Source organism: Athene noctua, chromosome 1 (assembly GCF_965140245.1).
Source record: "Athene noctua chromosome 1, bAthNoc1.hap1.1, whole genome shotgun sequence".
NCBI lineage: Eukaryota > Metazoa > Chordata > Aves > Strigiformes > Strigidae > Athene > Athene noctua.
The window spans coordinates 200306212-200332036 of NC_134037.1; the positions used below are offsets into that span (position 1 = coordinate 200306212).

At 40.1% G+C, this 25825-nt stretch overlaps 1 protein-coding gene across 1 annotated transcript in view; it reads right to left on the minus strand.

Annotated features, from left to right (window-relative positions):
- COL4A2 (collagen type IV alpha 2 chain) overlaps positions 1-25825 on the minus strand; it is a 146995-nt gene that overhangs the window by 105740 nt on the left and 15430 nt on the right. The gene's annotated exons all lie outside the window — the stretch shown is intronic.

The following is a 25825-nucleotide window of genomic DNA, read 5'->3' on the forward strand; positions in this document are numbered from 1 at the left end:
CAAAATATGCACCACTCCATGCAAATCCTTGGATGTACTCCAACAGGCAGGCGAGCTCAGATTACAGCTAGCACATAATGACTGCATGAAATGCAGCAGCCACAGTCACTCTTATTCAGAAACCTGAACAGCAGAGATGCTATGCATGCTGTGGTGTGACTTTTATAACTGTAACTTAATAATTAGGAATACTGTGAAGACCAGCCTGCAGCCCACCTAAGCCCAGGGTTTCGAACCCCTGAAAATGCCCCGGTAGCCTAGTAAGTCATCTGGGAAAGGAGGATGGGATTTCTTGTTGCTATTTCTGGTTTGTCCCACAGTGAATAACTAATAGAGCCAAAAGAAAAAGAGAGAAGGACTGAAGTCTAGTGGCTACAGGAAGGATGTCTCGGAGCCACTGCCCCTCATTCAGGGCAGCTGCTAATTTTCACATGCACTGCTCCTTAGATAAAACCTCAAGGCACCCCAGCTGTCAGGTACAGTCAGGCTCCATGTCTCTTGCTCCTCTCCTGGCTGGAAGAACCACGAATCCTTCACTGTGCTGTGTCAAGGAATGGGTCCCTTCACTCTTCCTGCCTCCTTCGTATCTTGAGCACATCATCTCTTGGAAGGGAGTTGACAGGGATATAAACAAGCCCCCAAACCAAGATGGGTGCTCTGAACTGCTATGCTGTCGCTTAAATAGGCAGTGATGTCTATTTAAGCTGCCTCTAGCCCTGACTCAAGGAGCTAAAAGCCAGAGAGGGACCAACACTGCCATGCTTCGCATTCTTCAGGTAGCTCTAAGCAATCCCCTGCTCAACACATGGTGTCGTTGGGTCACATTTCTCAGGTATCCACTTCTGACGTTACACTACCAAGAACCTGAAAACACAGCTCCGGGCTTTGGATTCCTCCCCGGGCATCAAACGAATAGAAGGTATGGAGCAGGTACCAGGCACTGCCTCAGTCTTCCTCTGGTCACATTTATACAACAGGTTCTCAACCTTATGACAAGCAGTAATATAGAGTTCCCAAAACAAGTTATTATGCTTGTCATGAGAGGGTTCATATCGGTATCTTAACTATTTTTATATATTAAAATACTTCTGTTTCAGCTTTATATTTAATTGTCACATTTAATGAAAAAAGTAGGCTTTTCATACTGGTAAAATGGTCCAGAGAACTGAAACCATGCCCTGAGTTATTTAAAGGTTAGGTGTTTTGATTCAGGAAATTATTTCATGGAGGTAACAGTGTTCTACATCATGTTCTGAACTCTGCTTTATGTTTAGGCTATTGTTTAGAGGAAATAACAAGCCAAGACAGTTTTATAAACTCCAGCAGCTTCCTTGGGTTTCTTAGTCAAATATTTGGATGGTCACAAACTCACAATCTCCATGTTTTTTTTTCTTTTTAACCTATCTGCAAATGAAATGTGCATCCCTTTCTCAGGTTCCTTCATTTCAGAGTTTCCTCCTCAATTCTTTTTCAGAAATTAAGAATAGTTCTATTCATTTTTATGGATGCTATGCAGATGCATAGCCTGTGTGTACATAATCTTCTGCAGGATGCAAGTCTTCATTAAAGAGCAGTGTGATAAGTAATGCTGCCATTATTAAGAATCAATTCTGAACTTCTAGAGATCTCTTCTGCTGGAGCTGCAAATAACAGTATAACTTAGCCTAATAGTAACAGACTGACAGATACAGTAATTTTATCATGTGAGTTTTCAATTACGCCTACTGAGAAAACAACAAGGAGAACAATAAGTTTATTTCTTTGTTAATTAGAAGAGTGACTCTAAATTTGGTAAACCGTTGCTAAGGAGAAAATAGAGTATGAATCAGAACTATGGTGAGATATTTGTGCACTTGTTAAAAAAAAAAAAAAGGAGGCTGCTAATGGTTATTTCAACTGGAAGAAGTTCAAGGTCTATTGTTTGTGTACTATTCACCATCCAACATTTTAATTTGCATGCTGTAACAATACCAGCCGCTAATGTGGGGACACAATTGTTTTCTTCCACAATTTTAGGAAGCTTTTTTGAAAAAAATATTCTTATTTCATGTCCTTTTATGCACATAGATTCTTCAGATAATGAAGAGGAAAATCTGGAAGATTCTCCAAAGGTAGGGTACATAATGGGAAAACATTTGAGACCAGGACTAACGTATCTCTTCTGTATTATACCTGGCCTCTCCTTATTGCCTAATTTCCACTTCTTCACTTTTTGACTGCTAGTGGGATGACTCTGAGAGCTTTTAGTCATATGTAGCATTTTCTACTTTATTATCTATGAATGTTTATAATTTCTTGAAGGCAGATCATTGCACTGTTGTTTAATGTGACATTACTGGGAAGTTACAGTATAAAACATGGTTTAAAAGTTTGTTAATGTCAAAAAATAAATCTGTTAAGGATCCTTGTAAAACTTTGTCAAAACCAATTATACACATGAGCGTACAACTGAGATGAAGGGAAATCAAATGACGCATATCAGTCAATAAACAGAATGCAAAAAGCCCAGTATAAAATTTAGTGATGGACAATGTAATTTTAAAGTATCACAACTATTTATGTCCTCAGGAAAACAGATTTCTGGGAACATTACACCAACGGTGACAACCCAGTGTAGTTGTTTTGATCTGAGACAGGTGCCTGGACTATCTTTTTGGACAGTGGGGAGAACCGCCAGTCCTAGGATACAATTCACCCCAGCCCGATACTGCCACTTAAACTGATCAACTGCAACTCTCCCAGAAAGCGCCTAATACTTTCCCTTAACTGTAAAGGTGGATGGAGGTGATTAGCTCACATGTAGGCATCCAACCCCTGTAGAAGCCTAAGGACAAGGAGATGAATCTCCTGAATTGCTCAATATGCAGGTAAATGGTGAGAAGTGTGTTTGCAGCGGAATGGTATTCTATGATTTGTGCAATCAAACTGGAAGACTGGCAATAGCTCCCAATTCTGAAGTTGTCTGCTGAGAAAACCTTGAATTACAGGTCTTGCTCATGTGTTGGATGATCCCAAATTCCACTAACCTCTAAAAAGTCCAAAATCTGGACAGAGTCTAGAAATGGTGTTTATACAATCTAATTAAGATTTCTGCAACACAAGTACAACATCTGGCTTCTATTACAGACCATTCAGAGAATCTCATCAGACCTATTTCAGATATCTGAGCTAAATCTCATCCTAGAAAGGTGATGGGATTAGAAAGGTAGCCTAGGGTAACTGGTTGAGATGTATTTACAGTGCAGATGTCCAGTTTCAGGTGAGATGAATCCTACACTAAATGTCCAAATATCATCCTCAAAGCTAGCTATGGCCTCTAATGGGAACATTGAGTGTGAAGAAAACTATTTAAGAGCACAAATATGGTGTAAACACAAAATGGGTTGTACCATTGCACTGGTATGCAAGCTCTCTGTGCATAAGGTGAGGTATTGCTTAATTAGAATTAGGTTAGGGAGTCTAAAGGCTAAAGTATGATAATTTTGCCCAAAAATATGTAATGTAAAGGAAATGTAACTGACATGAACCACAAGGTCAGAAGGCAGCCTTCAGAGGCAAGGATGTATCATTTAGCCAACTGTAATGGTAACATTGAGCCAAAATTGCCTAGGTAATAGTGTCAGAAACCCCAGCTTTTGAGTATAACAAAATTGGGACTGATGAGGAAAAAAAGCAACTACAGACAGGTTGTTCATTTGGGAGCAGTAGAGGCAGCAAGGATGGTAAAAATGTGGAAAAGAAAAAAAGAGGAATAGGGCATCCAATTAGGTGAAGAACAAAGACGGTGAGGATATGCTAAGAGCAAGAGCGTCTGCAGGCAGTGGTGATGCTGACCTGTGGGCACAAGCCCACTGGGAGCCCCCTTGGGAGAGCCCACAGGTCTCTCCACCAGGCATGTCCCTGAAAGACTTGCTGTGGGAGGCTGAAGAAGGGATAAACTTGTAAGTAAGGATAGGCTAACACCTGTATACCACTTGCAGGAGGAAAGGCAGTAGAACTGAAATTCAACAGCCCTTTTGTGCAATTTCTGAGATTTCTTTATAGTAATTTTGTATGAATACTAATATTAACAATAAGCAATAGAATTGTAATTTAGTGTTTCTCGTAGTGATGTAGTTGTGAATTAATACTACTAACAGTGGTGTGTTACTTTGCCAATTAAAGTAGTATTTAGTTCTTAGAGGTGTGTTCTTTAATCAGCAAACATCACAAGTTACATTTTGACATCTCTAGTCTAAAGGGGGAGAGTTGGATTTGCAGAGTAAGACCCCTCTGCAAAGCTTCCAGTTCATCCTGGAGGCACCAAAACATCCTTTCCATCTCCTCCTCCTGCTGGCATGAGGGTAGTTTTGCTTCTGGTCACACATACAAGTATGTGGAGCTCCAGCTGACTTGCTCTGGGATCTGAAAACCAGGCAGAAACTACCACACATGAAGGGCTGGAGACAGACCCCCAGCTCTGTGGGCAAGTGGCACAGATTTGCTCAGGTCCACAGTGTTCAAAGCTAGGCATCTCTAGAGCAGACTTCCCTTGCAGAGATCAGGACAGAGCAGTGCAGAACACATGAATATCTGCAATCCACTCTCTGCCCTCTTATTTACCAGCTTAGATTTCCCCACAGAGGCCCATATGAGTATGTCTAGCTCCTGGAGGCTGAGCTACTGGAAAATGTGGTTACAGCTCCTTTATTTTTAAAACAGAGCTGGAGAAGATGATGGGGTAGAGGAAGACCGAGTGGAACAGCTTTACTCTGCCCCATTCATTGCACACAATAGCACAGTGGTCAGCACAGTCTCTTAGGAAATGGGAGACCTAATTGCAGTTTTCTGACAGAGAAAATCAAACACTTACCTACCCCTGGGAAAGCTTTAACCAGCCAGCTGTGAACTAGGTTGGAATGGATGAAGAAAGGGAATGAGGGAAGCAATAAATGGGAAAAGAGAAGAGGAACTTTTCTAACTCTCCTTTTAATATCGTTGGGTCACTGTGCTGGAATGAATACAAGATTGATGGTTCAAGGATTGTGAACACAAACTAGAGAAAACATGTAAGTGCGTGCCATCTGTGTTTGTAAAGCTGGTATATTTGCCTAGTTTAAATACCTTCTTATTTTTATGTATGTGAAATAGCAAACATAAAATGTGGGTGTCACAACACATAATCATTTTTTGCCCTCTTGCTTTCTCATGGGTTTTTTTGTCCCCAAACAACATTACTTCTGTACTTATACATCTTCAGCCAACAGAAGGAAACTTAAAAACAGTTTCCTTCCACCAAACTCTTAAAAACCCCAGAAAGATATATGCAGTTCTCTCTAAACTTTTCCACACATTAATGATTTATTTATTACTAATCCTGGCCACATTTGTGTAATCATTATCTCTGCACGTTCATTCAAGCACCTTCATGGGTTGGTATTCTGATAAAGAATAAAAGCAACCAGAGGACAGACCTCAAAGTGCAGTTCTTTAAGTACAGAAAGACCAGGAAATATAAGCCATTTCCTTGCATACAGCTCAAAAAAATTACGGAAATTATAATGAAAATATTGCAACCTGGAATCAAAAGACTCTGCACACCGACATTTTCTTTGATAAAGTTTTACAGGTTGCAGTTGTGCATTAACTTCTGTCCTGACAAGCTCCCTTCTGTTCTCTCCATCAATCTCATCAGCTCCTCTGAGCTGGCTAAGTTTCATCAAAAGATGTTTTAGAAGGCCTGGGAGCTTGCTGAAAAGCTGAACTACATCTGGGGGTGCTGACATACCGTATGTCTCTGCAGCGTGGCAATGAGCAGCACATTTGGATGCTTCACGTGAGACTTCAGCCTGGAAGTCCCGAGGGGGTTCCTGGATGCCTGTGAGGCAGCCCTCTGTGTCACCGCCAGCGAGACCAGCCCAGCCCATACCTCCAGCATGGGCCTCTGTTTCCACGTTTGACCTCCAGTTGATGAAACTCACATGAATTTCAAATTCAGTTTATAAGGTCCTGACTTAGAAACATTAATTTTTTGCTTCCTTTAGAAGAAAGGAGAAAAAAATAAAGTAGGAGTATGACAGGGCACTCCTGCTGTTGATGAACCAGACAGATAGGAACTTCATTGGTTTCAAATGTGACTGTACAGTTGTATTTGCTCAAAACCAGCATTTTACTTCTTAAAGAGCCGAAAACATTTGTTGCCTGGATGCCAAACTTATTTCTCTAGAAACATCTATAAACAACCATTCAAAACGAGTATAGAGAACGCTGTCACAGAGGGATGCCTGGATTGCCCAGCATCAGGCTTGGTCTGGAAAACTCTCTGCCCTAGAGTTACAATGCCAAAGAAGGAATCAGCCGTCTGAAACTGCCTGCTCGCAATCCAGTAGCTACTAGTGCACCAGACAGTAAGACCACTGTGAAGACCTTAATTGGCGAGGGAAAGGGAAAGATAAATTGGCGCATTCAGAGAGGAAGGAAAAGATGTGGGTGTGGATCCTCTCTCCAACTGTTCTGAGAATTATTTTGCTAAGAAATAATTCTTTCTTTCATATTTGAATGGGAGCCAGAACCTTTTCTAGACTGGATGCATGGCAACTGGAATAATTCAGTGACCCCAATATCATATGAATGTTTAGACTTCCCACCAAAAGGAGGGGGAGCCATGTATTTACACATCCTTCAATGAAAAAAAACCTGGAGGAGGAAACTGGTCCCAGGAGGAACACAAAAAGATGTAAGCTGTACTAAGAAAGCTGGTCTCCTAACAACTGTCTAATGCAGTCTCCGCAATGCAGTGAGAATGCTTGTGGCATTCATTTATGAATTATCGGTTGGTGCTGAGTTTCACATGCCACCTCCCTCTTACGATGGAGTGTATAGAGAAAACTGGGAGGCAAGTTGCCAAGCAAGCAAGCAGCTTGCTTTGGTTCTGAGTCCTGGTGGGCATGGGAATGTCAACAGAGGAGTGTCCAAAGGCAGCAGTGCTCCCAGGGACTGGGATGCCTGTGCTCCATGTTTGAGGTGAGGAAAGGAAGGGCAAGAGAATACAAAGTCTCTGATGCTGAGAAGACCCCAACAGAAGGAAACTTGTCTTCTCAAGTGTGCCTCAGCAAGTATGTTGAATACAGCAATGGGAAACATGAATTCTGCACCTCTCACAAGTGAAGCTATAAAAGACTTTCCTCTTATGGGCTGGCTTGTGGTTCTTGATTATATGAACTTTCTGGCACATGGCCTTGATTTGAAGGCTGCATAGTTTCATTTCAAAGTGAAACTTCACAGCTCCACATGTCACTTTATTTGAGGTACTATTTACCATCCCCTCTTCAAATTAAAAAGTTCTCTTGTTGCAGTCTTGAGACACTGCCTTGTAACAACTGCAGAAGCCAGACATGATACAGTGTGAACTTACATTTCACATTTTCATAAAAGCATTTCCAAGCACATATTTACCCAGCAATCCAGATGGAATCCAGAAGGAGTTGCTGTGATATAGTAGGCATTAAAAAGAAAAAGTAAGGTCTTTAAGAGTCTCAGTCAGAGAGTAAATCTTAAAAGCTGCCTAAATATACAGTACAGATACGTGAATAACTGTCCAGGGGTCTTCCCACTTGCTAAACATGAGGTTGCTTGCAAACAGTACGTTCCAAGCAAGCAGTGTATGCCATGACATAACTTTCTGTCAAGAAGTCAGTGAATGGGGGTCACATATTTTACAGGTAATGAAGTTGGATTCAGCTCCATTTTGCCTTCTTTACCCTCACAGAGATGATTATATGTTTCCTAAGAAACGGAATAAAATATAAGACGGGAAAATCCAGTTAAAACATTTTAAAATGTCAAACAATAAAAAAGTCACCACTATAGAAAAATTTATCACTCCTGCTTATTTTTGAAGAATCTATAATGCCATGGGAAAGGGAATCCTAAAAAGTAGCCGTGGGACTCTGCATGAATGTGCTCCAGCTCTCAGGAGCTAATGATGGAGGGTTAAGATGCAGAGAGCTTTTCCTAGAACAAAATTGCATCCAGAGGAGGAAGGACAATGTCTTCTGGCACTTCTCTATTTAAGACAGGTGACTTGGTCACCTAAAGGAATCAGTTTTTTTTCTCTTCATCATCAACTAAGTGCACTAGCTGAACGTGCACTAGCAAGAGAGAGGTGATGCTGCAGGCAAACAAACTCTTCAAGCTCTCTGAAGAGTGTGCAGCCATGGCTGAAAATATCTCTTACATCATACAAAGAGGAAAATGTTATGGTCGTCAACTGACACCTATGGCCCACAGTGATTACAGAAGGACAATAAAAAGTGTTGCTCATGAGCACTCTTAGTTTCAGTTTTACCAACTTCAGAATCAGGTTTGCTTGCCGAAAAAAAACCCCACAGATACGAGCCTAGTAAGAGTTTGAAGGTGGAAACATATTAATAAAGGTAAGCAAAGGTACATACATTAATTATTACTATTAGCATAAGGCTTCCCTGATTATAATGAGAACTCAGACACGTGAATATATGGATGCCTAAATTTAGGTGACTTCGTATCAACTGACTCTTTGTTCAATAGAAATTTTTAGCTAAATCTGAGAGAAAGGTGGAAGATGCAGAAGTAGCTGAAGGAAAATCTGGGTTAGTAAATTAAAATTTGTTTTGATATCTTGTAAAACTCGATTCCATCTTTGTAAATGCATGCTTTTAGAGATGCGTATTATTTTAGTCTATTACCTTCTCTTGTGATACAACAGACTCTCATCTGGCATCCAACATGGCATTTCTCATCTAAAAGGATGGGGGTCTTTGGAGTAAGAGTGCCGGCACATCTTAACATGAGCCCTTATTCCCAACACCCCATCCCTGGAAATTAAGTGTATCTCCACAGAAGTGGTTTTAAAAAGTAGTATTACAGGAGTCAGAAGAAGCGTTTTCTAGTTACTGGTGATGAAGAAAGCACTCTGACTTGGCAAAGTAGATGTAATCACTTGTTAGGAAGTCTGTGATGACAAACTACACTGAAAGGCACAGTTTGTTTCTCCTTTCATTTTTATTTTATTATTTTATTTTAGGCAAACCACTGTGTATTTTGTATTTGATCTGCACAAGTGTACAGGCTTATAAGGCACAAGTTAGTGGACTGTTATCACCTCATAGTGCAGTTAGCACAGTGGATCAAAAATATTTTCCATAAAGGAATAAGGGTAAAGACACTGTCAGCCCTTAATCTGAATTTGGCTTTTGTCCAATATCTTGTATTACTGGAATAAAATCCCCCTTCCCATCCATAAGAACAGAAAGGCATTTGTTCACATACTAGTAGCATAATAATGAAACACAGCATCCACTCATTAAAGTAGCAATTTCTAAATTTAACTACTTTTAGTTTCCGAAGTCTAGTCATTTTCAGTTCTGGAAAGACATCCAAATAATGATATCATTTGCTTCAAACAATAGAAAGTCTGGATGCTATTCTATATATGGAGATTTTTTTTAGTCTATTTATAAACCACGCCAGTTATTTGACCTGTCTAGTTTACTCACCTACGTAAATTGGCAGACTCAGGAAATTTACTTAAGAACATATTATTCTTAGCGATTGGTAAACCTTAAAAATTGCTAAATCATACTTCAGACAGGCATCCAGTATTTCTGAAAACTCATCTGCACCTATTACACTAAGAACAAACCAACCTGCCAATGTAGGAAAGATTTTTGCTTTTGAACCGGCAGCAATGCAACTGCATTAGCCCTGCTTGTGGGGAAGGGACTGATAGAAACCAGCCGTACAGCTGTTTGCATGGCTGTATTATCTATATTTGTGCAGTGCAGTACAACGGTGCCAGAGCTTCCCAAAATGTAAGCACAACCACTGAGATTTTATTCCAGTTTTATGTTTTCTGGAATTACTTCAAAATGCTTGATTATGTATGAACTGCATTTGTAAACTGAATTGGTTTTCCTCTGAAGAATGGCTGTTTACAGCTGTAACCTGCTGACCTGGTTCTTATGCATTCAGAGATCCTGGGAGGCTTTTTTTTTTTTTCCCTTGGGAGGGGTGAGGTTGGTGACAGTTTTTAATTGCCTTTTTTAATCCTGCTCTGCTTGCAGAATCAAATACAGCAGAGAAAGAAAGAGATTTGAGTTTAAGTTCTTCTCAGAGAATTATTTCTTGAATTGCAATTAGAAATACATAGCAAGAACTGGAAGCATGGAATTATCACTGAGAGCATGATTTGAAAGGAATGGATTTGCACAGGTTTATCGGTGATGGCACAGACTGACTGACACTGCTTTTATCATACAGGCTGATGGGTAAGTGTAGCGTAGTATAATGCTTACAGCCCTGGCTCAGTTTTCAGAGTTGGCTGTTAGACAAATGACTGTACTGGAAATATTAAATGTGGAAATTTGCTGTGCAATTTTTCAGAACTGCTCTTTGGGACTGGACTGGTATTTCCTTAAAAGTAAGAAAAATGGATAAGAGATTCGCAAACTGGAAAAAGAACTGCATTTGATGATGGAAGTGTTTACTGCTAACTGCTTGGTCAGATGCAACACCCACCATTTCCTTTCTATTTCAGTCAAGAAAAAGCCCATGAGAACCAGCTTTCTTACCGATCCACTTCACTTTTCAGTTTAGATTTCAAAACCTAACCTCCTCCCTGAGCCTTCTTCTCCCTGCTCTGAGTTATCAGTGTTGCCACTGGTAAAAGCCTCGGATAAAGCAGATTGTTATAGTGGGTATACCAGATAAAGAAGGCATATTAGAGGATCTGACATACGCAGACTTCTGTGAAAGTTTTGCTATTTCTGATGGGGTCAAGGCAGGTTATTTATTTTTATTAGTAATAAACTCCTTTCTCACCCATACACTTCTGTTTAGCAAAATTTCTTGATATATTTTCTCATAAGAGACCTGCAAAAGCTCCTTTTTTAAAAATTTTAGTTTGCAAATAAGATGTCCCAACAAGAAACACCTGAAAAATTCAAACAGGAGAAGCATTATAATTCCTGCTCATAGAACTTACCTGAATTCCCATGTCTACCAAAAACCTGTTTTAGTTACTTACCTACTCAGGAGACAAAATCTATAGATCAATATAATGCTTATTTTGTGTATTTGTAACTGTAGATGCCAAAATCTGAAACCTGGAATAGCCAAATGAAGTTCTCCTGGATACTAAAATAAAAGTAACAGCCATTTTTTTCTTTGGATATTTTTTTCATCCTTCATAACGGCTTCTACGTAAATTTCATGGGAGGGGTGGGAAGTTGGTGGGTTTTTTTTGGCAGGGATGTTCAATATCCTTCCAAATATCCAATTGACTATACAAGAATATTACCACAGCCACACTGTGAAACACTGGCTCAGGAGAAGACAATGTAGAATTTACATTTACCCAGAATAAGAATCAAGGGCTCATCTTTCCCATATGTACCACTGACTTGCGACTTACAACCTGATTTGGTTCAGTTTGGCAGCTGGGCTGATTTCTGCAATGCTGCAGAACTGAGATAGATGCACTTTCCCAGAGTCACACGATGAGTCATTGGTTCAGCTTGGTCTAGGACCCAAGACCTTCCTGACTTCCAGTACATTTCCCTAACCAACAGACAAACACTGACTGCATTGCTGCAATAAGTCTTGTGTCTCAGTCTCCACACCAAAAATGCTCTTATCACAGTACAAACAACTAACAAATTGAGATTATAAACAACCAAATATCAAGCTTCTTTAAAGCGACTTAAGTGATGTAATTTGGCTTCTTTTCCACATCCTTTTTACTTATATGCTTGTCTTTTTGCAAATAGATCTGCAAAAATCCAGAAATGTTCATGCCTGGGAAGTAAGGAGTAGAAAATAGACAAGAATAAAATAAGGACTACACCCGGAGTTCACTGTATCAGAAATGAGATGGGCTTGACTCTTAGAAGAGGTAGAACAGACCCCACAGCGCTCATCAAGCTCTTAGTTCTTAGCAACTGGTAACTGATGCTTTATTCAGATGTTTCCTGTATAAACTGTACACTCCACCTCACTCGGGAAGAATAACTTGGAATTAGAAATCCAGCAGAGGCAACCAGCAAACTGGATGTATGCATTCAGCTTTGCCATAAGCAGCTTTCCGTGAAAATCCTCATAGGTGATGGCTGCTCAAAATTCTGATTTAGAGACAGAATGTCCAAAGCCCAAGAATGGATCTCGGAAATACTTTATCAGAAATGGTGTGGAAATAAACTGGGGCTGCAGTGTTCATGTTAAAGGCTCACAGTATTGCTTCAAAAAAAAAATACAAGCTCTATCTCCTTGCTTGCCTCCCTGAAACTTTACATATCATATCTCACGCCTCTCCTTGGAACAGATCTTCAGATTAGAGACCAGTAATGAGACTGCTCAAGTCTCGGGCAGGTACCACCTTATTAGGGCAGTGTTCAGGTCTCCCTAAGCTTCGAAACACAAACACCCAGTGGCTTTTACCTGACACAAGATGCAAGACTGTGAAACAGCAAAACCTCGTAGAAGAAAACAGTTCTTTGCGTGCAGACTAAGGAATCAGGAGTAGTGAATTGATTACCATAGGTATGGCTCAACCACTGTCAAGACTCTTCTTCGGGGGTCCTTTGCTCTCCCACACAAACCCACAGCTTCATTTTCAGAAGGTAACAGAAAAATCACATGTTTTTCTTGTCTTGTCTTTCCTTTCCCTGATCATGGAAAAGCCAGTATGTATGCTGTATGTATCTGAGCAGGACAGATCTCAAATGCAGTAAGTTTCTGGAAGAACTCCACTGCATATCCCCTTCCCTAGCAGAATACTCTTTTGCCATTTACTATTATAAAAGACACTCAATGCTTGAACTGCTGAAAGCATGATAAAATAGCTTCACTGCTGCCTTTTCACTCTATCTTTCCTTGTGTGTTCCTTTTTTCCAGCCTCTAATAAATTATTCCAGTTGATTTTTGAAAGGCAGGTGTTTTTCATGAAAAGGTAACAGTACTGACACATGCTGGATCAGTAATGAGGTTTTGAGTCCTATCACACTTAGTCAGCAACAGCTGTTGTTCACAGAAGCATCTCACTAAGCCCACATTTGAGGGGCTGAGCACTGATTGTTCAGCACCTGCAAGCTGTGTAACTAGCACCTCATTTCTCCATCTAATGAGATGATCAATGGTCCCCAGAAAACTCCCACTCTCTGTTTATATTTCTTAGTTTGTAATCTTTTTCCTTTTGAATCCTGAGTGGTAAGAAGAGGGTTTCCCTAACTGTCAGATCCTGGAACCTGTTTAACTGAATTGGAAAGATGCTAAAACAAGTCTTGGAGGCATTTACGCCAAACCTCATACTCTTTATTTCCTTAGTGTGTACTTACACACAGTCAAGTGTAATTCGTTTCCCAGCTGTGAAGTATAATAGTTTTTCTTCTGCCTTTTTTTCCTCACTTTTCTATTTCTTCTGATGAACTGAGTTCCACTCAGGCAACTGCTTCTCAGTAGCAGAAGATCCCAGATCAGCCGCTCGCTTTGTTTCAATTTCAATTTTGCTGCTGAAGTACAATCTTTTAGCACAGTTGGACCACTTCTCCACAGCTCCCAGGTTTCATGGTGTCAACTGTTCACACAGTCCATTCAGAATATTTATTCTGCAGTTCTTATTTCTGATAACTCAAGGATAATATTTCAATTTCCTCAGACTTTTTTGACTGCTGCCCATTACCTTCCTTATATATACACGTGCTCCTTCCTTCTCTCTGTACAACACCTAGGTCACCAGAGAATTCCCTGAAGTAGATTATAGTCACACTAACATTAACCCTTATTTTGTGGCATTAGTGATTCCTGCTGTCCACTGTTATGCAGAACACTGGCTTTAGTAGCTTAGAAGAGGGCTTCTTCCTATTGGTGTTCCTGTGCTTCAGTTGAGCCAGATTTTGGGGTTTAGGTCACCACTGATGCAGGTAGGCAAGGTACTAAAAACACAGGCATTGCAAAAACAATCCCTGAAGACCTTTTATGGTAATAATAAAGCCCCCTCATGGATTTCCCTTCTCCTATTTATTGAGAAAGATAAAGGGTATCTGTAGTATAAAATTTCCCAGAAATTCTTGTGACTTTCTGATGCCCTGCTTCTTCTTACTTATCCCCCAAAAACTATCTCCCAGTGCAAAGAGCCAGTAGGCCTGAACTCAGTTATCCCACTAAATTCACCTGTACCCCTTAATCATGGAAATGGAGCCTCTTGTTGCATACTGGAGAACTCCATCACATCATGAAGTGTGATGTTCTTGGCTATGAATTCCTGCTACTTTGTGAGCTAGGATGCCATGGCAAATGAGATTTTTTTTTCTGCTTCTGCTGGTTTTTATTATCTTTAGGCAACTAAGAAAATGCTAGTTCTTGTGTTTTCCTCATGAAGCCACATCAATAATGTAAATATAATGTAAAAAGCTACTCTCAAAATCTCACAATAGTAGAAACCCTCACGGTCTACACAAATTTACTTATTTAACTCCTATAGACCCAAACCCCAGCATGCTAGTCTCTGTACAAAACCACAACAAATGTGACTATTACCCCATGGTGGTAATAGTCTAACCCTCTCCTGTCATCTTTTTCTAGAAACATGACCGAAAACATGACCCACACGACTGAAGACAGCAGTTTATACCAGATGCTAAGAGCAATGTTACATTACACAAACAACTGATGAGACTTGTATTTTGACCAAAGATACAAGTTACTAGCCATTCCTGTTTCCTATCTCATCTTTTTTTAATAATACTATGCTTCAAGGGGAGAGCAGTACAGTGCTGACATGCTTTGTTATGTCTATTTTGCTAGGAGTAGCTGGCATAGCTGGCAAAAGGGAGGTTAACTTACTTCTCCCTTCCCCCCTGCCCCCACCGCCCCCATCCCAGGAAGGCAGTAGGAAAAAAGGAATTGTTCTTCTGTATTGTACATCCGCCCCATCTCCTCCTGGGAAGAGACATCTATTTCTTATCTGGGCTGTTTTACATCACTGAAATGTGAAGGGAGAGTTTGAAGGAAGGAAATCAGAGAAAAGACGGAGGGACCTCTCTGTTTCAAAGCATTGGAGGCAACTGCTGTGTACGTACCAGAAGGGTGGGGTGGTTGGTGGCAGTGGGGACAAGAATGCTGTAGGTAATGATGGGCTAGAAAACCTCCACTGATATAGAAGTAAAACTTTTTGGTGAAAAGGAGATTTTTGATCTGCTATCTGCTCTTTACACCTTCGAAAAAGACATTTAAATAAATACATTACATTATTTCAGTCTGCTAACTTCTTGTCAATAGTGATTGTACTCTGAGATCCTAAAGAAAAGATGTGACTGTCTATGTTATCCATGCCTCAAAGATGATAAGGAAAGAAAACCATCCTTTTTGCACTATTCTAGGACATACTGCCCCTGGAAATTGGGACTTATGGCTAAATCTAGAATAAATAATGTCATTTGGTAACACTTCAGCAAATGACAGCAGGGTTAATTCAGCCTTCCCTCTGGGGATCATAAATGAACACACGGGTTCTTCAAGAAGACAGAAAAACATTTCAATTATCTCATTTAGAAGAAGATCTGTTTAAAGGACACAGATTTGAAATATGTAAGGGGCAAACTTCAAAAGATCTGGAGTTAAAGATAAGTACTCAAAATGGACAGTATTTATCTGAAGTTTATCTGGACTATTTGATGCTCTGGGAAATGGTACCAGAAATCCTGTACCAGCAGGCCTTCTGTGGTAATTTCAGAACTTCCTTTCAGGCAAGAAACTTGATCTGTTCAGTGGCAATTCCTCATCTCTGGACCTTGCGTAATGCTGAGAGTGTGGCATGAGAACAGAAAAACCAGTAACTTAAGAAACTCCCCTCATGGAAGTGTTAACCAGGCATTTCAGAACTCAAAATTCCCCATGAAACAACAGGAGCTTGGACAAACTCATGCAGTTTGTCCTGTGAAAGCAGATGGTCTGAAGAGCAGCCCTTTCCCAAAAACTCCCGTGGACTATGAGTCTTCTCCACAGCCTAGAGAAGAAACATCATCTGTTGCCATCTGCTAGTGAGGGAAGAAAACAATGGACCAGGCTTTATCAGGCTTAATTGAACATTTGTTTTCTACCACCTTAGGCCTTTATAATAACAACTAAGTTATTATAAAAAATGTAGAAAATGGTATGCACAAACATGTTCGTAAAAACTCAGGTAACTTCCTTGGGGTCAATGGTAGTCCTAATAAACTGCTCTGGTCCTGAGAAGTGGAGAAGTGGGGAAAAAATTCCAAGCAGATTACCTTTTTCTTTCTCTTTTTCCTTTAGGAAAGAAAGAAGACTTAATTCAGTAAGCTTGTTCTGCGTGGCTGAGGCTCTGCGTGGATCCCTGCACCGCTGCACTTTCTGTAAAGGACCAGAAACGCCGCAGGGATGGCTGTGCGGTAGATGGAGGGACCAGAGAAGGGAGTAGTCAGGAAGCTGGCTGCCAGCACGGCAATCACAGCTAAGCAGCACCAGCAGCGACTAATGGCAAAACCAGCAGTGGAGCTCAGCGTGGCAGAACGCGAGGGGATTAAGGCCGGAGCAGGTTCGGCTGCAGACAGCACCCACGCCCTGGGAGTCCTGGGCATCCTGCTCCTGCGGGGTGTGGGGGGGAAATGGCAACCCGCCACAGCATCACCCCCAGCTCCTTGGAGGACTGTGTGACGCTGCGACCGTACTCCAGTATGATGGCAGTTTTGCCTCCTGCTGTGGATTACTTAGGTTTTCCAAAATGACGTACGATTAAGGGGAGGGAAAAGAACAGGAAAGTGTAAAGATTTATTTATTTAGGCCCTTTCGTTTGATTCATTGTTCCTGTGGAGGGAAGTACTGCTCAATAAGAGAGCGCAATTTAGATTGCCAGATTTCTGGGTGGAGGCTCAAACTGGTGCAGTTTGTTTGGCTCTGCAGGGTGGTGTGTTTTTTTTTTTTTTTTTTTTGGTAAGGAGAGCTAAAATTGATTCTGACCCATACTGTTTCTTGCCAGAGAGGTTTCTCTCACGTTGAATTCTGTGTTGGGTTAGACATCAGCCTGCCTGAATGGTGTGGGCAGTTACGGACCTCTAAAGAACCAATGCATACAAGCAGGTATCAAATCTAGAAGCACAGCTATCTCGTACATTGATGGACGTGATGAAATGTAATTTATCATTTGGATAGCTCAGCCAGGAAAGGTTGCTATTGCAATCACATTGTCAAATTACACTGCTGCCAGTGAAGAACTTCTATGTAAAAAAATCCCACAAACAGCAGAGGGAACAGCACGGGCTTTGCCTTTCTGGCTTTATCTATAATAGAAGCTCCTGTCAGCAAAATGTACACATGTAATCTGCAGATGGCTGGATTGCAGACCTGGCTAAAGATTGCTTAAACAGACCCTTACACTTAGCTAGGCGACTAAAAGGATGTAACTGAGACAGCACAGTGCAACACTGTCCATTACTTCGTAAAAATAAGCTTACTTGTAAATATTAAATGCCATAATAATATTCAGGTACATGCTTAGATATTACATGGTTTTGATTACGGTTTTGGTTTTGAGAGAGATTATATGAACTATGCTAATTTATTCTCCATATTAATACAGGTACTTTTTTTTTTTTTTTAAAAATAATTTCTCTATTTTCCTTTTTGGAAAGCAACTCCAGTGAAAACTGAAATTGCAGAGGAATTTATTCTTTTTGGAGAGCTAGCTGTGAAAACATGCAGAATTTTCTCCTTTCCCATAATAAAACTTCCTTGGCTTCTAACACCAGAACTATTCGTTCCTTCAAGTGTAGAACATACTAATAAAATTGTCTAGGAAAGACATTGGCAGTGTTTTTCATACCATCTGCATTCTGATGCCGGGACTTCTCAAGAGCTGAGTAAGGGTGCTGCTTGGACAGCTTTCAAAAACTGGGCAAAGAGTGCTTGACACGCCACAGGAGGTGAAGAATCCGTGAGATGAAGTGTTACTGACTTCCACCATCCCAGTATACCTCGCCCTACATTTGCAGTCTGGACATCATGGTCCAGTTTTGATAAAAGCGTCCTCCTTGCCTATATTTCCACAGTACCTCCAAAAGTATTAATTATTTCTAATTTGCAGTGCTGAAACTGTGTTAGTATATCAGTCACTTTGTTTCATCCTAAAAAAGCTCTGTTTCCATAACATAGTACCTGTGGCATGTATTTTGTGGCATGGTTCAGTCCCAGAGCTCTGGACATGCATGTACTTTGCACTTGCTGCAAGGCAGATGTGCATCCTACCTAAATAATTCTAGCTGCAAGCTGGAGCATCTGAGGAACTGATCAAGCTCAGCAGTACCAAACATTTTCAGTATGCTGGTTTTTAACAACACATTATGCTTCTTCCAGTAATTCTTAAACTGAAGGTTCAATACAGTGCCTAAAAATGCATTTATATGCTTTCTTCTACTGTTTTTTTGTAATCCTTGGGCTCAAAAATAGCAAAACTTAACTGTGTGTAGTAGAAGACAGCAACAACAGTATCGAAACACATAAAAGCCTTTAACCAGGCTTTTTAAGATTAGATATACTGGTGCTAATTTTGATTTTTTTGATATTCAAACAAAAATGTAAACTTGATTACAAAGAAGGTTTTTCCCAACTTTGACTACATGTTTTAGCTGTATACAGTCAGGTCAGAAAAAGTTACATGAATGCAATATACTTTCTATGTAAACAGAAAGTGTAGAAAACTTCAGTATCAAAACAATAGATCACTCAAATTAGTATTTTCTTTCCAAGTAGGAAAACAATGTTTTTCAGATATTTTCCCATGAAATTTATTAAATATGGTTGAAACGTGGCTTCCTTTCCTTCAAATTAAAAGTAGCACACACCTTCAGGAAAACAGTAGTAATAGAAAAGTCAGTGAACTTTCTTTTCCATGCCTCCATACAGACTCAAGGCGCCCACGTTCTGAGACTCCTCCACCTCAGGGAGGCTTGCCCAGCTCTGCTTTGCTGGGGAGATCTGATAAGGCTGTGGGTTGGATTGACAGCACTGCAGGCCATGAGGATCTGCAGGGCTGTTCCAGCTGTCTCCCCAGCACAGCTGGAGCCTGCACACATTACTGTGGTAGCACAGCCTGCTGCATCAGATTGCCTGTCAAAAGCAGAGGAGCATCAATGGAATATGAAAGGCAGTTTTGGTACCACTTTGCTATCTGATATCATTGAGAGTATAGCCTTTCCATGAAACATGCCTTGTTTCACTAAAATCCTTCCTTGCACTGAAGTTTTTTTCTCCTGGAATTCGACTGCTCCCTTTCTTTAGGACACGGCAACACCTACCACAGAAAGCAGGAGGTACCACAAACAGTGCGTGGAACATGCTCCTGGCTAGCAATGCAGAAAACAAGAACATTCTTCACTTGGTTGCACATTTGCAAAAGAGCGGATACTGCTGAGAGCTCCCAAGCCTGTTATCTCTGTAACAGATCCTTGGTGAACAGCCGGCAGCAAAATGAACTTTCTAGGGTGGCTGAATATCAAATAAATGTGGGTTGCCTGGACGAGAGAACAGCACCATTACCACTTATCTTGTTACAACAAAATGAGTTAGCATATTTGTCATTCTTTACTTGATAAATGTAAGCAGACAGAAGGGGTATGGAGGGACGTAACATAATTTTCTTCCATTTCTCAAAAATAGCAAAGCTAAATATCTTCTCTAAGTGCAGCATATTCTAAAATTACAGAACCAGACTGCAGAAACATTTCTGGGACTTAGTTTTCTACTTAAATAATGGGAAGAATGGTTCCCTCCATCCTTCCTGTTCTACTACATGTCTAGCTGTCAGCAGGTAGATGGAAAGAAAGTTGTAGTTAAGAAACAGGGAGCTGACATCCGAGTTAAAAAAAAAAAAAAAAAAAAAAAAGAAAGAGGAGGTACTGAACTGAAAGAAACTGAACTTCAGTGTTAAAGTATATTATTACATAGGGGGGTTCCCAGGCTTGCTTGAATGATGGCAACAATGCTTGCCTTCACAAGTCGGTGTATCTATTTGAATTCACAAATTCAGACTTGTGCAATCACTTATTTCATTTTCCTGTTATATACACTCGCTCCCATAACACCCTAGCTCCAGCATCCTCAGCTGGAGCTGCAGATATCCTACGGGCTTCTTTGCAGTATGTCTGTGCTAGGGGACAGCAGTAGAAATGGGTACTTCTGATTTTGCCTACAACAATAGATAATTTGTAATACTTATGCTATATAACTGCCATAAAGATGACGTAGTTGTAACAGCAAGACTGGGCTGGAGAAAAAAATGTGATGACTTGCAGAAAGCAGAATTAGGAAACCTAAAATCTCAAGGAACACATTAAAAAAAAAAGAATTATCATTTGAATGCTACTCTCAATTGTCTGACTTCACTAAAAAAAAAAAGATTAACTTCTGTACTGCTGCTTTTTCTTAAGCAGAAGTATGCAAAGTAGCTTTAAACTTATCTCTTATCTCTATGCTTGCTGTATAAGGAATTTTCCAGAGGAATTTGTCTAGCAGATGTTTTTATCCGGAGTTGGTTAAAAGCATGATGAAGCCCCATCAGGGAAAATAAATAACAGTGTCGTGACACTAGGAACTCAGTTGTTGTCATTAGTGATGAAGAAAGATAACTGCCTGCCCTAAGCAGGAGTGTTCTGGTGGTCTCAGTAGAATCTATGATGGAAGAAAACAAGCTGGATTGAGTTCAAGGAAGCATGAGTATTGCCTCATACACCTTCAAATTACAACAAGCCTCAATCAGTTATTCACCAGTCTTCAACATGACATTTTAGGAGCATTTGCTGTGTATCTGGAAAACAGCATATTTGGAAAAAGAAATTGCCTGTCATCTAACTGGAAACTAAGAGTGAAAGGTTAGGGTCCATGGACCTTTAAAATGGAAAGCATTTATCCAACAGAGGAGTTGTTCTTCTTAATTAAACTACTGAAGATAGTCACAGGGGACACAGACGGGCTGAGAGAGAGAAGGAATTGGCCTTTCTGCACATTTCATGCTACCCTTGCAGATTGTTTCTTCCAGGCTGAGGAAGAAAAACGCCTGGAGGAAGAAATGGGAAAGAAATTCTACAGGGAATTTTGTAAAGACTTCCTTCTCTCAGTTTTCTCACAGAAAAAGGTGACTTGAACTCTTAAAATAAATGCTCCATGAAGCCTCATATGAATCAACTTCTTGTCAAAAAAGCTTATTCTTCTACATGCAACACTCTTAAAAAAGTTCCTATGGAACAACTTAATAGAATTAGTTCCATCCAGTGTGCACAGCTTCATCACTGATGTGCTGCTTTTGCAATACCAGAAGCAAAATTGAGCATGACTGAACTCTTTTCCTGCAATGTCATGTTGCCATACAAATAGTAACTGGCTTCAGGCTACAACATTGTGCTGCCCTTTGAGTCCAGGTTAGCCTGTGCAGGGTGGCTGCATTCTCGGGCCTCTTTGGAGAGGCAATGAATGGACACTGTGGGTGGTAGATTCCCACAGTGCTAATGGTCACAGAAAAAAATGAAGCAAGACAGAGGGCAGGGGAGGAGGAAAAAGAAAGTAGGACCAAGAAGTGGAAATCTATTATATGTCCACAAAGCTCAAAGGGAAAGAATAAACAAAGCACTATTATTCCTTCTGTTGCTGCTTTTTTTATAATTCATTTTCTCAGTGGTTTTTTTTTTTTTTTTAAACTAGATTTCTTTCATCTTCCTGTCTCCTGATCTTTCTTTAGCAAAAAAATACGATGTCAAGATGCACTCAGGCTTAAAAATGATTAAAAGAACCACAATGTACTTAGCATCCCAAGTGCCCCTTTGTGCAGAGGCACTTCCCTGCTTCCCTGCTGACTGAGGACCTGGGTGTTGAGCCAGGTAGCAAACACGCGGTACAGAGCACTTCACTTCAGCAGGCACAATCCCTCCTCCACATGACCACGGATCACCACAGAGGGTGGAACAGGGGCATCACATGTCTTTCAGGGAACCCCCCAGCTCCCTGTCCCCAGCACTGGGCAAGGTCTGAGCCAAAGCCCCCTCAGGAAAGGTGCAGCAGATGCTGATCGCTGCTGGCAGTCGGCAGCAGCTTTCCCTGGTGGGCAGCTTGCCCCAGAGATGTGTTTGAGAAGGTGGAAGATGTTTCTTGTTACAGGCGTGTGATGGCAACGAAACACAGCTAAACTGTGCCCTGCAGGTTCATTACAAATGAAAGCCTCACAGTGACAAATAAAAGTGCCTTGGGATTTAATGTGCTTGGAGGCAAAGATGTGAGTCCATGTTAACATGCACAAGCCAGCAGTGTTTTCTAAATGATAAGTGGCTATGGATACCTGGAAGATCAGGTGCGCTGCTGAGACACCTCAGAAGGGCCTGTTTAACACTCATTGCCGCCTGTGCAATCAGGGAAGAGACACAGACATCTCCAGAGGACAACCAGAGACAGCTGTTGTGCCTCCCTAGACAACCATCATGCAACAGCGGTGCCTGGTGGGTACCCCCTCCCCAGAAGCCAGACCAGACCTACTTCAGAGCCTTTCCATGGCTAATGCTGGGCAAGGGGACGCCAAGCCTTTCGAAAAACTGACTTCTCTGAAGCACCTTACCTTGGACATTTACTCTTGGCAGTACTTTGACCATTATGAAGGGGAAAACCTTGTATTAATGGCATTTATCGGGTTGACTATTTACATCAGCAAGAAGGTGTGGAATGGCTGGAAAACAACGGACATATTATGAGCAATCCAGACCAAGTGGCCTCACTGTAACAACAAGAAGGCAATGAGATTTTCGGGTATAGAGCTTGCTGTTTCCTGGTAATGTGGAGAAATTTTTGGATTAGCAGTCATCAAAAGGAGTGATGGATGTGTGACATGCATTCAGAAGTATCGAAAAAAATGCAAGGAGATAGAAATGCATGCCTGATAATGTCTCAGCTTACTTGAGAAGGTATTTTACTGTCCTAAGTGTGGAATTAGTTTCTATAACAGAGTTTCCAGGAGGTCCTATTATTATATTGTAACCACTGAATTTATAGTACTTGAGGGAAGGCTTCCTTCTGTTTCTTGGGACACCTCCCAGGAGAACCTGGCACTGGAATGCTTGACTCAGTAAATACTTATTTTTGGTAGTATGGCCTTCTTTCCAGCAAATGTGTGACCTTTAGTTATTTTTGCAAAAGAAGAAATTTGGATTTATCTATCTGCATGGTATTCTTTAATAGGCTGAAAAAAAAAAATTACTTTCCCTAAAAGGAGACTTTGCAAGATACTAAATTTTGTGAGTTATTAGAGTATAATTAAAGAAATGCATAGAAGGGATCATTTTCCATGTAGGATGGATGACATATATTATGTAAGCATGTACAGAGAGGGAAAATTTACAGTTTGAATGACCCACTAACCTTGTCCCAGGCAAGATAAGGTTTCAGAAAATACCTTCTCTATACAGAAAATAGGACCTTTGCCAAAAGGTGGACTCTTACAAATAGGTTTTAAAGAGTCAGGAAAGCCAAAACAGCCTTTACTGTGTGCTTCTTCATGAGTTCAGGCAAAGATGTACATGTTCCAATACATGCTAAAATAACCATTTCCAAAGAATCAAAAACTCGGTTGCATGATATTCTTACAAGGTAGAGGCCATCAAACAAACTCTTGATTTTGAAAACTGTAAACTCAAAAGAGGAAACAGCCCTCAAACCAACTGTATCCAGAGAGATGAATTTTACAACATAATATTTGCCAGTGAATGGTGACAGTACTTTCATCCTTGAAGTCCAAGAATGGCTGCACTTGCAAAGTACAGTATGATTGTTTCTTTGCATTATTTTATTACAAACACACCAGTTAGGTAACATACAATCTCCTCTTCCTATTCCCATTGTCTTCTTTTATAAACTTAATTAAAAAGTCTAACTGGAGAGAATAATTTGTAAACAACTGTAAACAATTCTCTTCTTCAATGGGATGACCTCTTTTCCTAGGTATCAAGTATCACAGTTTGAGTTTCTCTCCTCACCCTGTGAAGCCCGTATTAGGAAACAACAAAGTAAACAACAGAAAGAAAAAAGAAAAACCCACCAAACGCTAGACCAGCTTAATTTAAAGATCTTAACATAATCTTAAAGAAGTTAATTGAAATAGTGTGGTAGCTTTTCTGAGTAGTCTTAAGAAAATATTGCAGGCTTTCCAGAGGACAATGCACTCTGTCTCAAAAGCACATTAAATTTCAAATGAATCTTCATCCATATAAATAAAAGATGCTGCATTATGGATCAAGCCTTAATCTGTATTAGTAGTTTTTAACAGACCTATAATCCAACCTTTTAAAAATGTCAAAACTATAAGAATATGTAACAAAATTCAAAAGAGATATCTGCCTCTGTTCCTGTAGAGCTACCACCTGCATTTACAGTGGTACTTTTAGTGCTGACCTGTGCTGGATGGAAAAATCTGCTGCTACTCACGGAGAATGTATGTATACTGGAGTCTCTGCATGATCCCCAAACGAGGAAAAAAAACCCTTTCATTTGTGAAGAGGGACTAAATTCATACTTCCCGCCATTGCAAATTTGACAATGGTCATCACAGTTAGCTGAATGGATTTAGATTTAAGATTTAGGATTTTGCCACTGTGTAGAGTAAAATTGCATTGACTGATGAAATTTTAAACTGATAAACGTCAAGTTATACTGTCCACTGTAACAGCATCTTGCTCCTACTCCACAAGCCAAATAAGACAATGAAGTTAATAACATCAGGGTAACATTATGATTGTGAAAATAGGCCAGCTGATGAATGATACATATCTGAATTTCCTCATTTCCTTCCACAGAAGAATTTATTATTAAATGTAAAAACACAAGTGACCTAAGTGAAAATAAGTAGGATTGGTGGTTAAATAATTTAAAATTACCACGACTATCTTAAGAGAAAGAAAAGGCAGGAGAATTCACTGGAATTCATTACAGTGTAAGGAGTAGACACACCAATCTCAAGTTACTATTTTCAGCCTAGTACACATAATAGGACAAGAGGGCAAAGGTAGAAATTAAAGAAAAACAAATTCCAGCCATCAGGAAGCATTTTTCACATGAGAATCATAAATGTTGGAACACTCTATCAAGTAAGGTTAATGAGGCTAACAGCTAGCAGCCAAGGAACATAAAATTAGATGGCATCATGGGTGGATAACAAAAAAGGAAGCAATTTTGTAATTATCCTGAAGGCAAGAATGCTTCCGATGCGCTTTGCATACCAACATATACAGGGCCACATCTGCCTCTCGGTTACATCTGCAAAATCTGATAACCATCCCTAGAGGAATTACACAGCATCAGTAACAGGATAACCTGGTCCATGGGTTTTATGGAAGGTATGTAAAAAATGAGAAAGGAAGGGTTAGTTTTCCTTAATTGGCTGTGATTTTAAAAATTTTCTGATTTGCTGTACTTTACAAATTTCTTATCTTCACTTACAGTTTTATACAATTAAATGATACCTAAGAACTATGAGAAAATCTATTCTTGAAACTGTTCTCATGGAGTAACAAAGATCGCTCTTTGACTGATGCTGTACGACTCTGTGATTATGAATCATGTATGAATCATGATCAAATAACTCATTTTGTTGGATAACAAAATCAACACAATATATCTTACATTGGTTTAAAATAGTTATTTTGCTAAGTGTGAGATGAAATTTCAGTTAAAAGAGATACGGGTTTTTGGTGACACCCCATAATGACTGATTCTTCATCCAGTGCTACTTAGCAGTTGTGTAAAATACACAGACTAAGGTATAACA